Raw genomic sequence first — 1,107 nt, 5'->3', positions numbered from 1 at the left:
TTGGCACTACAGGTCAGCAGACTGGAACGGGATGCGCTCTTCCTTTGCATCCTACCCATGGGGGCAGATTTGCTTCAAGTCAGAGGATCCTAGCACCTGCGCTGACTCGGTTGCCGGCGTCGTGCTGCAGGGCATGGAATTATTTGTTCCTAGCTCAGCGGTGCCTGTCGGTGGCAGGTCTCGGCCCTGGTTTGGTGGGTCCTGCCGTGACGCACATCGTCGCAAGCGGGAATGCTACCAGGCTTGGGCTAGGGCAAAGGCCGCTAAGGATGTAAACTCTGACTCACTCAAGAAGAAGTACAACTCTGCTTCCAGGTTCTTTAAGAAGCAAATTGCACTGGCAAAATCAAATTACGTTGGGAGAATTGGCGAGAGACTGGCGCGCCTGCCATCTGGCTCTCGTGCGTTCTGGTCTCTCGCCAAGGCTGTCCAGGGTAATTTCTGTCGGTCGACGCTTCCACCTTTGCGCGGGGAGGATGGTTCATTGGCCTATTCCGCAAGGGAGAAAGCCGATCTTCTTGGCTCTATCTTTGCGGAAAACTCGACTCTTGACGACAGGGGGAACACTCCTCCTACCATCCCGAGGTGTGAAACCACAATGGCGGACGTCCGCTTCACACAGTGTGCTGTGCGGAAAGCACTATTCTCCCTGGATGTCAACAAGTCGAGTGGGCCCGATGGAATATCTCCTATTGTGCTGAAGGTGTGTGCTCCAGAGCTGGCACCGGTTTTAACGCGCTTATTCAGACACTCTTATGTCCTCGGCGTTGTCCCACATTCATGGAAGACGGCTCTAGTACACCCGATCCCTAAAAAAGGCGACCGCTCAGATCCGTCCAACTACAGGCCTATCGCTATCACCTCCTTACTCTCCAAAATTATGGAATCCATAATCAACCGCCAGCTCATGGGCTACCTGGAAGAGCACCAGCTGATCAGCGACCGCCAATATGGCTTCCGCAAAGGCCGATCAGCTGGTGACCTTTTGGCTTTACTAACTCACCGTTGGGCGCAGGCGGTTGAGAGTAGGGGTGAGGCACTAGGCGTTAGTTTGGACATTGCGAAAGCCTTCGATCGGGTTTGGCATAAAGCCTTACTATCGAAGCT

This window comes from Bombyx mori, chromosome 5 (assembly GCF_030269925.1).
Source record: "Bombyx mori chromosome 5, ASM3026992v2".
Lineage (NCBI taxonomy): Eukaryota > Metazoa > Arthropoda > Insecta > Lepidoptera > Bombycidae > Bombyx > Bombyx mori.
This window is presented reverse-complemented; position numbering follows the sequence as displayed.